Consider the following 15107-nt stretch of genomic DNA (forward strand, 5'->3'; position numbering starts at 1 on the left):
TTGTCACCATAGCCCTCTACATACATAATAGTATGTCCAACTGTGCCAGGGGCGATTAGGCCTCACCTGGACTATTATGAAGTAACTCATATCATAACATGTCCAACTGTGCCAGGGGCGATTAGGCCTCACCTGGACTGCTCTGAGCTCTGATCTGACAGCCCAGCTGTCTCACTCATAGTACCAGGAGCGACCTGGACTACCCAGGGGCGACCTGGTATGGCTATCTCATGCCACAACTCTGTATCTGTGCTCTATCAAGGGCTAAGGATCATCCAACATTCATCCACACAAATATCAGCTTATGCAATGCAGCATATTCGTGGAATCTAATGCAATACAACCTAATACATAACATGGCATTATATGATGCATGGATCATGCTAGATTCGTGTCATTTCTGAATGTAAAATAGTACAGTTAGTTCCACTCACCTGTAGCCTCTACTTGGCTACCTCTGGGCTACCTCTAACTCTGAGACCGCTACGACTGCTAACCTCTGCAGTTCCTCGGGTCCAATCCTACAATGGAGGATGTAAATGAGGCACCACACATACTCTATGCCACTGATTAAACAATTTCCCAAAACCCCTCTAGAACACCTCAAAACATGCAGGCAAAACAAGCAAAGGAAGGCTGGACAGGGCACCTTCGGCAGCACCTTCGGCGGCCGAATGTCTCCTCCAGAGACGAAAGTCAGGCATGTTCGGCGGCCTAACTTGGACTTTCGGCGGCCGAACCTGAGTTCATCCAGAACTCAGCTTCAAGCTTCAACCAGCCTCCCAACTCTTTCCATACTCCCCAAAACATGCATTCAACCTCTCAAACGATGCATATACTCATGTACATGCTTCAAGGGGTCCATAGCTAACTTAAAACCCCAACAAAACAACAAACATAACACATACACATACTTACACCATTAACTCATCAAAACTAACCTAAGCATGCAACTCGACATAAACTCCCATACCCTCTTTAAAAAGCTGTTAAAACTCATTAAAACAAATATAAAAACTTCCCTTACCTCCTGAAATCAGAAGAGGAACAACCACACTCAGCAAATCCTCCTCCAAAGCTTCCACACCTCAAAACCTCACTTTTCTCTCAAAAACATTCAACTCACTGAAAACACGACCAACCCTCTGCCTAAGCTAATAAAAGCTTGCAGATGAGTCAAGGGAGACGTGGCCAAACCTCTGGTCATGCTGGAGGTGAACACCTGGCCAAACCACGGACTGAGGAGTGTGCACAACTAACCGACCACCTCAGCTTCGGCTGCCGAAACTGCATGCAAAACCATGCAACTTTCGGGGGCCGAACAGAACCTTCGGGGGCCGAACATTGGGCACTTTCGGCGGCCGAACTTACCTTCGGCAGCTGAACCTGGCCTTTGTCCCCAAAGCCTTTTCTCTTCAAACCTCACTCCTTTTTCATTCTAAACCTTTACAATACTTACAAATAATGTAGAAAACCTTCTCTTACCCGTCTAGAAACCTCTGACATCCTCGAATTCCACCGGACGGTAGAAATTCCGATGTCTGAATCTGCCGGGTATTACATTCTTCCCCCCTTAAGAACATTCGTCCTCGAATGTTCACACAACAAACACATATATGCTTCGTTCACTCACTCTACTTGTGACACAACACAAGGGAATAGACATGCCCTGATCTTGGCCTTCATGCCATGTTCTCTAGCTACTACTACACTGAGTAGCTACTGGGCATGCTTCTCTGTTTTTCTACACTATTATACGCTTTTGCTGCGCACTCTGATCCTTGCCCGCCTTTCTTCTTCTCTCCCTTTTACCTACACTGGACTATCTCTAGAGAGCTCGCTAGCTCTCTAGCTTAGCTGTTTCTATAGGCTCAACTTGATAAGCGACTTCTGACTGAGGGCAGCTCACATCTCAGTTGCCTCACCCAGTAGATACTGTCTGGTATACTCAGAGTCGCTGAGCAGGTTTACCCCTTATCTCGGGTTTAGACTCTTCACTATGATCAAGATGTCAGTTTTCTAACTTTCGACATATAGTTCCCAACTCTCAGATCTCTTCTGGAAAACCACTAGCTTCTACTAGCTGGTCCTATAGCTTATCCATTCTACATGGAAACACCTGTCCTGGTAGTGCTTTTGTGCAACTGCTCACAGTCGTTACAAAATTTCAAGGTTTCATCCTTCGTTTCTCATACTGACACTGGAACATTCCAGGATGAGGTACGAGGTCGGATATAACCTTTCTCTACCAAGCTTCTCTATCCTATGCTGACTAGGCTCTCTCTGCAGGTGCCATTCTGTAGGGTAGAAGGAAAGAAATGGTTCCGCGTTCAGACACCACTTCTATTCCACACTCTGACTCCCTGACAGATGTTAAACCTGACAGCTCGTCTGGGAAAAACATTTAGAACTTGCTAGCAATGGGCGTTGAGGCTGATTCCCTGATCTGACTCCTAAACGCGCTCACAAGAGTTAGAACCCTCTGATACCCTTTCCTGTGTACCGTTGAGCCTACTGGGCTGACATCAAACCTCTAGGCACCTATACTCTGTCCCTTTCAAGGACTCTCTCTGATCCATCTTAGCCTCTGAACTCTCTTACCTTGTCTCTACAGACACAGACACAAGTAGTACAATGAGTAAGTAGCCAATCCGCCCTAGAATGACATCACATAGTCAACTCTAGAACCATAAGGTCAGCTGGATAGTCTCTACTCACTCCAACCGCTAATCTGCTCTGACTGACTGACTCTGCCTCAGATGGATCATACTCGGGTCCACTAACCCAGAGAAAACAAAGCCTAGAAGGCATCCAACCCACTCGATGACCAGCTCACTAAGTCACAAGAAAGTAGAAACACGCGGGTTCTAAACAAACATCATACACATCCGAACATCCACAAGTGAACATACCTGATGTCACTGTGTTCGATGTGATAGTTTCCTATGGAGTCAGGTGAAGCTCCGCACTATAGGTAACGGACCTTTTCTCGGGAACGTTCTAATGAAAAGGCTAACCCTTTCCTCTGCCTCAATTACCACCGAATCCCAGAGTAAACTGAAAGCTCCTCCTGAACTTACCCTTAGTCTTACTCTTTTCTTTCTCTATTTCATTCTAGTTTGCGTATTCTTTTTCTTTCTTTTGTTTTTTTCTTACTCTTATTCTTTTCTTACTCTGTTCTTTGACTTATTTCTTATCTTTGAGGGCTGCACTCGGAGATGAGAGATCACTCTCCCTATACCTGGATAAAAAGCATCTCATAGCACCACTCTCGAATATCTTTCCTGGTTCACTATCTCGCTATTACTCATTTGGCTTTTCCTATCTCTCGCACTCTCCTTACCATTCTTCGTTCTCACTCTCTTCGTTTAGCGGGTGGTACACCTGATGACTTGTCTGGGTCCTATCGACAGCTTTTCTCTGGCTGTGGGCACTACACCTGTTCCCCTTCTAATCTGACTAACTACGCTGTTCTCTGACACAAGCAAGAAACCTTTGCTAACCTCTCCTAACCCGCGTAAGAGCCTCTAGGGCTGCTAGCACACTTTTTCCCCTCACACACTACCTGTGATCCATTCTAGTCGCAAAGCCTGACTACTCTGCCTCTGCTATCTAAGGCAGTACAATGAGTAGCTAGCCCATCCACCCCTAGAATGACATCAACCAGTCACTCTAGAACCACAAGGTCAGCTGGAAGGCACCTACTCAAAACTCGCACTCAACTCTATTGGCAGACTAACTCTGCCACTGACGGATCACACTTGAGTCTATTGACCCAAAGAGGACATTCGAATCCCAGAAGTTATCAAACCCATACTCTCGACGGCTCTCACAGCCCTAGTGAAACATCAGAGTCACTATGAACAAACACATCAAACCATATGGAAGTGAAACGTACCTGTCACTGCCAGGTCCGATGTGTCAGCCTCCTGCTACGTCAAAGCGAAGATCCGTGCTGGTACTGATGGATCTTCCCCTGGGGAACCTGTGGAAGAAGGAGTGATCCCGCTCCCTCTGCCTCTGCCCTGCACCATGGCTAGAGCTCCTGGCTGAGCCACTCTGTCTGAGACTGTTTGCTGGGACTGTGTTATCAAAGTCGCGGTGGAACACTCACGTGCTATGTGCCCCTCCTGTCCGCACCTGAAACATGCTGTTGTCCCTACTAAACAGACTCCCTTGTGTGGCCTACCACACCTCGGACATTTTGAGGTATTCAAACCAGAACTCGAACCCTCACCTATTCCCAGACCAGACTTTATCTGCTTCCAGAACTTATTCTTCTTTGATCGTCTGAGGCCTCTACCTCCCTTCTTCCTTTCTATACCAGCCTCGTGCAGAGGGGAGAGATTCACATCACTTGTCCCTGCAAGTTTGGCACTAGCTTCTCTCTTCTGTGCCATATCTACTATATCATGGAACCTCTTCCTTGCGCTATCTGGAAAAGCCCCTTCGGCAAACTCTGTTACAAACTGTTCCCAGGATAATCTTTCTACCCTCGGGTTCACATACTGGTTGAACCATTCCCTTGCCTTTTCACATTTCAAGGTGACCCCTGCCATTTGAATGGCTCTACTCTCACTGGCTCCCAACTCCTCAGTTATCATCTTGACCGTTCTAAGATACTCAACAGGGTCATCACCAGTCTCAAACTTGGGAATATCTAACCGTAAATAATCTGTCAGCTGCACCATACTTTCTCCAGGTGAACTAAGCTTAGGTGTTTGGATAACTGGGGCTACTGGTTCTACTGGTGGTGGAGGAGGTGTAACTTGCCCTGGGTTAGGGTTTGCTGACCTTGGGTAACAAAAGAAGGGTGGAAACATGGTATACTGTGGATATGATGGTGGATATGGCGGATAAAAGGGAGGATAGGGCATAAAGGTGGGATATGGGTGATATCTAGGCAACTCTGATGTACCTCTCATCGGGTACTCTGCCCCCCACTGGTAGGGTGGATACTGAGGTGGAACAAACCTCGAGGCCTGAGTGCCTCCTTGGGACTCACCCATATCTCCTCCTACTCCGCTCATACCAAAGCCGCCCTCTCTACTCTGGTCATCCTTCTCTCTTTCTCTCATAAGCCCTGACATACCACTCTGGACAACTCCCCTTCTACTCTCCTCAACAGACCTTCTAGGGTCCCTTGATGTACCTTCGCTACTTAAGCTATCTGATGTTGCCCTTTGCAGAACGGGGAGGTGAGCATCCATATCCTCATCCTCCGGCGGAGCTCCAGTCAATCTACCAGATCGACGAGTTCCTCTCATCCTGCCTCTGTAAAACACAACAGCACACAAAAATATCATCAAATGCTCCATGTGAGAACACATGAATCCTCAGCACATATCAAACATATTCATAGCACATGCAAATCATCATGGCATTTCACATTAGCATGCAAGACAGGACTTCACATCCTATCCTAGTGGACATGAGGTTACCTATTGTGCTTTCCCTCCTATCCAAAACAACACCTCTTTCCGATGTGGAAATCTGACCTTGAGCATCTTCGCTCAACACACCGTACTCGACAGATCTAAAACTCTAACATCTTAACCTCTTTCCGATGTGAGATATCTCTGATCCCTGAGTATACTGACTCAGCACATCGTACTCTAGAGGCCCTATGCTCTGATACCAATTGTAACATCCTCGGGGCATCCTCCATTGTAGGATTGGACCCGAGGAACTGCAGAGGTTAGCAGTCGTAGCGGTCTCAGAGTTAGAGGTAGCCCAGAGGTAGCCAAGTAGAGGCTACAGGTGAGTGGAACTAACTGTACTATTTTACATTCAGAAATGACACGAATCTAGCATGATCCATGCATCATATAATGCCATGTTATGTATTAGGTTGTATTAGCGAGCTCTCTAGCTTAGCTGTTTCTATAGGCTCAACTGATAAGCGACTTCTGACTGAGGGCAGCTCACATCGCAGTTGCCTCACCCAGAAGATATTGTCTGGTATACTCAGAGTCGCTGAGCAGGTTTACCCCTTATTGCGGGTTTAGACTCTTCACTATGATCAAGATGTCAGTTTTCTAACTTTCGACATATAGTTCCCAACTCTCAGATCTCTTCTAGAAAACCACTAGCTACAGACCCCAAAATGGACCGTCACCGGCGCTAGGATTCAGGTCGGCTTAAAGCTGCCAGAACCCGTAGCAAGCCTGCTAAACTCTCTGTGTACCTGTAAAACTCATACATGATCATACATTTTCTGTGAAAATAAAAACTCTTTGCTGAACCACGGCTTAACCTGTGCATGCACTATCTCTGTACTCTGTACTCTGTACTCTGTACTCTGTACTCTGTACTCTGTACCCCTGACTAGAGCTTGCTCTAGATGGGTTAACTCATACCTGTTAAGCCTGGTTTTTCACATACAGAAAAACATATATACATATCCAGATCATGTACAACACATACAATACTAAGTCAAGCACATGTCTAACTTTAGACACACAATTATTACATCTCTTTACTATTACATGTCCACTCTAGGCTATTACAATTCTCTTTACTCTTTCCGTACTCTGCTGGACTGTCCCTGTACACTGTATACTGAACCTGCAAAACTGGGGTTAAGGGAGTGGGATGAGCTCTATAGCCCAGTGAGTAGAACAGTAAAACATCTCAGTAAAACATGCTCGCATGGAATGCGTCATAACATAGACAAATCACATCAAGAGTAAACCTGTCACCACATAGTCTCAGTAACTCTGTGCCAGGGCGTAGAATCGAGCACCTGGTCTTCCTGTCATATATGTATATGTGTATATAACACCTCTGTACTTACCATTGCCAGGGCGTAGTCAAAGGCTCCTGGTCTTTACTATACCTGCCAGGGCGTAGTCAAAGGCTCCTGGACTTTACTATACCTGCCAGGGCGTAGTCAAAGGCTCCTGGACTTCCTGTCTGTGACTATTGGATCATTCAGCATTTACTCACATCAACAGATAACTATGCAATGCAACATAGTCGTGGATACTAATGCACGCAACCTATGGCATAATCATGATGCATGACTGATGCTAAAAGCAGTTCATGTTCCAATTAAAAGATTAAAGTTTAGTTCCACTCACCTCTGGCTAACTGGACTGACTGACTGAGCAGGTTCTGCAAACTCTGGAGCAGTACTCACTGCTGCTCTCTCTGGTTCCTCGGGTCTGTATAGGTACAGATAAACTCAAATGAGGGACCAAACAAGCTTCTAACTACCTCTATGACACTCCCCAAGCATCCCCTGAAACTCACTCTAAACCTCATGCAAAGCATGCAAAAGAAAGCTGGACAGAACACTTTCGGCGGCAGGTTCGGCGGCCGAACGTCTTCGCCAGAGACGAAACTCAAGTACCTTCGGCGGCACCTTCGGCGGCCGAAGTCCCCAAACAGAGCCGAACATGCAAAAACACTCGGGGGCAAGCTGTGGCAACCAAGCCACCATGCAAGAGGTTCGGCGGCCGAATGAACTTTCGGCTGCCGAACCTGAGTTCATCCAGAACTCAGCCCGACGGCAAACCAAGCTCTTCCTTCCCTTCAACATCTCCAAACATGCATATATCAACTCCTCAACACTCATATACATAAGTATATGGTCACAGGGGTCCAAAACTATCTAATAACCCCAAACAACAAAACAAACATAACACATAAACATAGATACATACCTAACCATCAAAACCACCAAACATGTCTCTCTCTCTTCCTAAAACCTGTAAACCCTTCAGAAAACATATCAACAGGTTCAAGAGCACCACTTACCTCCTGTAAGAAGAAGCTCAACACTCTGACCAAAAGGCAACGGACCAACTTCCGTCAACCACACAAACTCTCAAACACTTAGGTTTTTCGTCAAAACTTTCACTATCTTTTGCACACCAGCTCACCAGCTCACTCTTGCATGAGCTGCTCAAACTGAGCACATATAGCATGGGAGACGTGGCCACTCTTCTGGCCAAGGGTTGGAGCCAACACCTGTCCACCATGCTGACTAAGGATTGCACAAGAGTTGGCTGAGCAACTCAGCTTCGGCTGCCGAATCGCATGCAAAACCATGCAACATTCGGGGGCCGAACTTGCCCTTCGGAAGCCGATCTTTGAGCACTTTCGGTGGCCGAACTTACCTTCGGCGGCCGAACTTGGCTCAGCTGCCTTGGGTCCTTTCAGCTCAAAACTCACTTCCATTTGCCTTTAACACATTAACACACATCACAACACGTAGGACAACATAACTCCTACCGTCCTCTAGAAGTCCGATACCCCGGATTCCACCGGACGACAGGAATTCCGGTGCCGGAGTCTAGCCGGGTATTACACTCTCCCCCCCTTAAAAAAAACATTCGTCCTCGAATGATTCTAAAACAAAAAACACATAAACTGGAGGAAACTAACCTCAAAACAAATATGGATACTGCTGGAGCATAGACTCCCGCGTCTCCCAGGTGCACTCTTCTAGGTTATGGTGGTTCCATAGAACTTTCTCTTTGATGCTTCTCGGCTTTATATGTACACTCCACGCCTCAGGTATCCCGAACTATCTGAACTAAAGCTCAATTGCCATCTAATCCCAGACTAACTGAAATCTATCTGACCTTTCTTACTTTACGTTATTCTACTCTGTTCTTTCTCTGCTTGGTTCTACCTCATTTACTCTTCTTTTTGCTTACTTTTCTCTTACTTACTTTTCTTCTTGTTGTTTTTTTTTTGTTTTTTTTTTTTTTACTCTTCACTGTCTTACGCTATTCTCTGTCTTATGTCAAGTATCCTTGAGGTCTCTATTCCGGGATGAGAGATCACTCTCTCTCTAGCTCCACGGCTATAGCTCTCAAGCTCTTTCCTTGCTCACTACCCTTACACGCTTTAGCTCTGACCATCTATCTCTATTACACTTTCCTATTTTCACCTCAACTGATCTTCTACTAGTGTCCAGAAACCCATACACACATCAGAACACTCAAGAGTGAGCTTACCTGGCACCACTGTGTTCGGTGTGTCTGTCTCTGGCTGAACCTGGGTGAAAATCTGAGCCGGAACTAACGGACTTCCACTTAAGGAACCTCCTGAAGAAGGGACTACTCCCCTTTCGCTATCTCTGGTTGAAGCTTCTGGTGGAATGATATGGTCTGAGGATGTCTGTGGGAATTGTGCTGACACGATTATAGTGGGACACTCTCGTGCCATGTGCCCCTCCTGTCCGCACCTGAAACATGCTGTTGTCCCAGCCCGACAGACTCCTTTGTGCCTCCTACCACACGTCGCACATCTAGAACTATCCCAACCAGAACTCGAACCCTCATGAAAACCCATGCCAAACTTTACCCTATTCCAGAACTCTCTTTTCTTTGACCCTTTCAGGCCTCTCACTTTCTTTTTATTCTTTGCAGCAGCCTCACCCAAAGGAAAACAGTCACTATTCTCTGGGTCATTTTCTACACTCATGTTTTCTGTCTGCCCTGGCTGCTCACATGCACTCTCTTTATGTTCCTTTAAGCTATCTGGACAAGCCCATCCTGCAAACTCTGTAGTAAACTGCTCCCAGGATAAGCTTTCTACCCTCGGGTCCACATACTGGGTGAACCATTCCCTTGCCTGCACACAATTCAATGTGCTCCCTGCCATCTGAATGGCTCTACTCTCACTGGCTCCCAACTCATCAGTTATCATCTTGACCAGTCTAAGATACGCAACAGGGTCATCACCAGTCTCAAAGTTGGGAACATCCAACCTCAAATAAGCTGTCATCTGCACCATACTGTCCCCAGGTGAACTTGGCTTGGGTGTTTGGACACTTGGGGCTACTGGTTCTACTGGTGGTGGAGGAGGTGTAACATGCCCCGGGTTAGGGGTTACTGACCCTGGGTAACCAAAGACGGGTGGGAACATGGGATACTGTAGATATGACGGGTAAAAGGAAGGATAGGGCATAAAGGTGGGATATGGGTTATGCCTAGGAAACTCTGATGTACCTCTCATCGGGTACTCTGCCCCCCACTGGTAGGGTGGATACTGAGGTGGAACAAACCTCGAGGCCTGAGTGCCTCCTTGGGACTCACCCATATCTCCTCCCAACCTACTCCTGCCAAAGCTACCATCTCTACTCTGCTCATCCTCCTCTATTCCTCTCATACACCCTGACATACCACTCTGAACGACTCCCCTTCTACTCTCATCAACAGACCTTCTAGGGTCCCTTGATGTACCTTCTCTGCTTATACTATCTGATGTTGCCCTTTGCAGAACGGGGAGATGAGCATCCATGTCCTCATCCTCCGGCGGAGCTCCTGTCAATCTAACAGATCGACGAGTTCCTCTCATCCTGCCTCTGAAAAGCACAACATCACACAAATATATCAGGAAATGATCCATGTGAGAATACATGAATCCACAACACATATAAAGAACATAACATTAAACATGCAACTCATCTTGGCATTTCACATCAGCATGCAAGACAGGACTCCACATCCTATCCTAGTGGACATGAATTTAACTTATTGTGCTTTCCTTCCTATACAAAACAACACCTCTTTCCGATGTGGGATATCTCAACACACCGTACTCTTGAGGCCCTATGCTCTGATACCAATCTGTAACGACCCGGAAACCGGTACCCCTCAGTAACGGTCCGAACCATCACTGGCACTAGGATCCAGATCGGCTTAAGGCCGCCGGGACCCGTAGCAAGCCGACTATACTCTCTGTGTACCTGATAAATCCCAGACATGATACAAATAGACTCAACAAGCCTGCAAAACTCCGTAGGCTTAATTGCTGCTACTCAGATATGTCAATCTGAAATGGCCCTCAGGGCCTATACCAGGGACTACTATCTACTGTGGGTCATGGGCATGAACCCTTTTAATCTGTAACACATTCCACTGGTATCTCAGCGAAGCCATACATTAAGCCTAACTCACACATTTCTCATCAAGAAACGTAAAACAAGATTCATGTACAGGGGATTAAGCATACATCACGCAACAGCAAAAACACTAGGGAAAGCACAAGTCTAACCGTATATGACAGTACAGATCTATACAGTACATGACAGTTAAACTTTTAATTACAAATTACATCATGTCCACTACACTATTACAGCATACATTCACGCACAACTTTCCTCTGTACTCTTGCTGACTTTGATTTCCCATAGCTATCTCAGGACCTGCAAAACTGGGGTTAAGGGAGTGGGATGAGCTCTAGAGCCCAGTGAGGAGGAACAGTAAAACAGTTCATTAATTACATGCTTTCATGAAATGCATCACATCACAAACATATCAGCTCAAGGATGAACTTGTCACCAACAGCCCTCAACTACATGTGATAATCTGACCAACTGTGCCAGGGAGACGATGTCATCACCTGGTCTACTCTTATCTCTGCTCTGATATCATAACATAACCAACTGTGCTAGGGAGACGATGTCATCACCTGGTCTTCTCTTAACTCTGCTCTGTGCTCTGACTATAGTACCAGGAGCGACCTGGCCTATCCAGGGGCGACCTGGTATGGCTATCTCATGCCATAACTCTGTATCTGCTCTCTGTCATGGGCTAAGGATCATCCAACATTCATCCACAGGAACAAACATCTTACGCAATGCATCATATTCGTGAATTCTAATGCAACACAACCTAAGATATAACATGGCAGTGTATGATGCATGGAGCATGCTAGAATCGTGTCATTTCGCAAATCAAATAGGAAGTTTAGTTCCACTCACCTGTAGCCACTGCTTGGCTAACTCTGGGCTACCTCTAACTCTGCAATAGCTATGATTGCTAAACACCTCGGTTCCTCGGGTCCAATCCTACAATGGAGGACGCAAATGAGGCACCACATATACTCTATGCAACTGATAAAACAATTCCCAAAAACCCCTCGAGAACACCTCAAAACATGCATGCAAAACAAGCAAAGGAAGGCTGGACAGGGCACCTTCGGCAGCACCTTCGGCGGCCGAATGTCTCCTCCAGAGACGAAAGTCAGGCATGTTCGGCGGCCTAACTTGGACTTTCGGCGGCCGAACCTGAGTTCATCCAGAACTCAGTTTCGTGCACAAGGACGCCTGCCAGTCCCTCCATCACCTGCTCAGCCCTCAATACATGCAGTTAACCCCTCTAAAACATGCATAAACACTTTAACAAGCCTAAAGGAGCATCAAACAACTTAAACGCCAACAAAACAATACACATAACATGCTTACACCATTAAAACATCAAAACTATACCTAACACCTATATAAACAACTCTACCCTTAACCTCCTTACAAGCTGTTCATAAACCATGAAAACAAGTTAAAAGCTTCCCTTACCTCTTGAAACCAGATGCTGGGACAACCTAAACACTGAACTATGGCCACCACGACTTCACCTTCACCACACCTCCAACACTCTTCTTTTCTCTCAAAACCTTTCAAACCACTTAGACACAACCAACCCTCTGCATAAGCTGATAAAAGCTTGCAGATGAGTCAAGGGAGACGTGGCCTACCCTCTGGTCATGATCTGGAGGTGAACACCTGGCCAAACCACGGACTGAGGAGTGTGCACAACTAACCGACCACCTCAGCTTCGGCTGCCGAAACTGCATGCAAAACCATGCAACTTTCGGGGGCCGAACATAACCTTCGGGGGCCGAACATTGGGCACTTTCGGCGGCCGAACTTAACCTTCGGGGGCCGAACATGACAAAAACTCCTTTGGCCACTTCTCCACGAAACTCACCTCGTTTTCTACGCTAAACCTTACAAAGTCTTAACAACATTTAGCAACTCTTTCTAATACCGTACTAGAAGTCTCTGACATCCCCGAATTCCACCGGACGGTAGGAATTCCGATGTCTGACTTAGCCGGGTATTACATTTATAGTTATGTTCTAGTATGTTTGGTCCCTCATTTGAGTCCACCTGTGTAGGTTCGGACCCGAGGAACCGAGGACCCCAGCAGTGAGTTCAGCTGCTTCGGTGTTGTCAGAGTCAGCCAGAGGTGAGTGGAACTAAACTTAAATCTTTTAAATCGAGAAATTAAATGTTTTATCATGTTTCATGCATCATGATTATGCAATAGGATGATTGTATTAGTTTCACGAATATGCCGCATTGCATCGATTGTTGTTGATGTGGGTGAATATTGGATGACCCAATTAGTCCATGACAGGAAGACCAGGACCCCATTCTACGGCCTGGCACAGAGTAAGGAAAGACCAGGACCCCATTCTACGGCCTGGCATGGTTATAGGACTCGAAGACCAGGAGCCCAGAGGAGGCCCTGGAGCAATGGTAAGTAATGTATGTTATGACAGGAAGACCAGGACCCCATGCTACGGCCTGGCACAGAGTTAGCTTGGACTAATTGGTGACAAGTTCACCCAACCCTTATGTGAATTGTCTGTGTTATGATGCATTTCATAGAGCATAGTGTTAATATGTTTTATAGTTCTGCTCACTGGGCTTTTAGCTCACCCCTCTCCCTTTTCCCCCAGGCTTGCAGGTACAGTGTAGAGCAGGAGTCCGGATAGAGTAAAGAAGTCATGTTTATGTAATAGCTAGCAATGGACATGATCAAATTGTAATGTAATGTCTTAATCAGTTTAGATATGTAATGAGATGATGTCTATGGATGTTAGAGGTGTGCTTGACCATAAGATTGTTGCTATCCCTTTTAATACATGATCTTAGAGATTTTTATGATGTTTATGTAAACCAACTCAGCATATGTTATGTCACCCATTGGGGGCACTGATGAGATCCCACAGAGGGATCAATGTTTATGATTTATGTTATATACAGTGCATGCACATGTTGAGTTTGGTGTATGAATGGAAAGAAAAGTTTTAATTTTTATGTATGATTGTTGATCATGTATGGGATTATACAGGTTTATAGGTTATATGTCAGGCTTGCTACGAGTCCCGGCGGCCTTAAGCCGATCTGGATCCTAGCACCGGTAGCGGTCCGATTTTCGGGTCGTTACAATAACTGTATGGCTCAAAAGCCGATTCTATAATTGTAGGATATCTCATTGTATCCCAAGAATCAGTGTAACTGTAGTGCAGTGTAACTGTAGTGCAGTACTGCAAGATTTATATATGGCATGCCACACCCTTAAACTAACTCACAATACCCACCAAATTCACTAGGGCCAGACTTTGAATAATTTATACATTTAAACAGAGGACAAAAACTATCAATACACTGTAACTGTCAATTATTTAAACGATAATACTTTCTAATATTACAACCGTGCTTTTAAACATCGTCCTATCATGTAAATTTACTTCAACTACATAAATTACAAATTCACAATTTAATCCTTAATTAATTAACTATTGTTCTTTTTCTTATTATTATTCTTATTTTTTTCTAATCTAATATTCTTTTTTTTTATTTATCACAAGATACCTTATTTCATTTTTCTTTTCTTTTTTTTTCTTGTCACTATATCTAACCAAATTATTTTTCTATCCAAGAATATAAGTCATTTCATTTGTTCCATAACCTAATTTGTGATTAAATTACATATTAATTTTAAAATTCAATATAATTAATCTATTATTCACTTGGTCTACTTCTACTAGGATAGTAAAATTTCAAATAAAACCTAATTAACAAATTCTTGAATTTATTCAAATGGGGTTGAGCACAAACCTTAGAATTTCCAAAATATTCTACAAGCTTTACTCCTCTACTCTTCCTTTTCTTTGCCTTTGGAACTTCCACTTTTCCTTTCCACTTCTTCCTCATGAAAAAAAATAAACCAATAAATCAAATTAATACAATATTTCTTAGAAATATTCACATAAAATAATATGAGATAACCCTACAACAAAAACCCCCAACATACCTTTAAATTTTAAACCCTTGGTTACTATTCACTCCCCCCTCACCCTTGAAATTTCTCTTTGATTTCCATTCTTCTCTTCAAATTCTTCTTTGGAAAGGTGTTGGGAGAAGATGGAGAATTGATTGGAGATGGAATTTTGAAGCAATTTTGGTGTGAAAAATAAAAGATGGAGGAATGGGTCTTCTATTGGGTTCACGGGAAAGAGAGGAAAAAAAAAAGTTGAAGAAAATGTTCTTCCGGCTTTTTCTTTTCCTTCTCTGCTAA

At 44.8% G+C, this 15107-nt stretch overlaps 1 long non-coding RNA gene across 1 annotated transcript in view; it reads right to left on the reverse strand.

Annotated features, from left to right (window-relative positions):
- The window catches only part of LOC122723216, a 29527-nt gene extending 14420 nt beyond the window's left edge, over positions 1-15107 (reverse strand). Inside the window, exons 1-2 of the long non-coding RNA XR_006350171.1 lie at positions 14844-15107; positions 14648-14734 (exon numbers count right to left, since the gene is read on the reverse strand). This is a non-coding gene — a long non-coding RNA (uncharacterized LOC122723216). The remainder of the gene's footprint in view (positions 1-14647; positions 14735-14843) is intronic.

Source organism: Manihot esculenta, chromosome 3 (genome assembly GCF_001659605.2).
Source record: "Manihot esculenta cultivar AM560-2 chromosome 3, M.esculenta_v8, whole genome shotgun sequence".
Classification (NCBI taxonomy): Eukaryota; Viridiplantae; Streptophyta; class Magnoliopsida; order Malpighiales; family Euphorbiaceae; genus Manihot; species Manihot esculenta.